Here is a 619-nt window from a genome sequence, read left to right on the forward strand (position 1 = left end):
ATGTTTTGTAATTAGCACACACAAAACTGAACCTCCAGTATGGACAAGCAACAGGTATATATTGGCTCAAAAAATAATAATATCTTAACTTCATTATACATTACCATAAATTTTGTATTTAACGAGATACCCCAGGAAATATTTGATTGATTTTTTAAACCAATTATTCATAAATCTTTGCATATTACCGTCTTAACCTGTGTGCCGAAAACAATTATAGATAAAAAAACGTCTATGAATAAGGTTATTGTATTAATGGTAGGCTAGTTAGAACCACTTTTTTACAAGTTCATTATTTTTTAAGTAAAAAAGAAAGAACAATTACAATATTAAGGCAAGACCTTGTTTTGACACTTGCCTTGCTTTTCCTTGATTAATAGTATTAAAAATAATAATTGCTTATATATATATATATATATATATATATATATATATATATATATATATATATATATAAATATAAATATATTATGTAACTTTAACGCAACAAGTTTTTATCTCAACATTGTTTATAACAAAGTTTGATTCAATTATGCACTTGTTTTTAAACAGGTTTTTTTTTTTTGTTAATTCTTGTAATTGTTTTGTTGTGTTATTCTTAAAACGCTTCTTACAAATT

The sequence above is a fragment of the Manduca sexta genome, chromosome 5 (genome assembly GCF_014839805.1).
Source record: "Manduca sexta isolate Smith_Timp_Sample1 chromosome 5, JHU_Msex_v1.0, whole genome shotgun sequence".
Taxonomy (NCBI): domain Eukaryota; kingdom Metazoa; phylum Arthropoda; class Insecta; order Lepidoptera; family Sphingidae; genus Manduca; species Manduca sexta.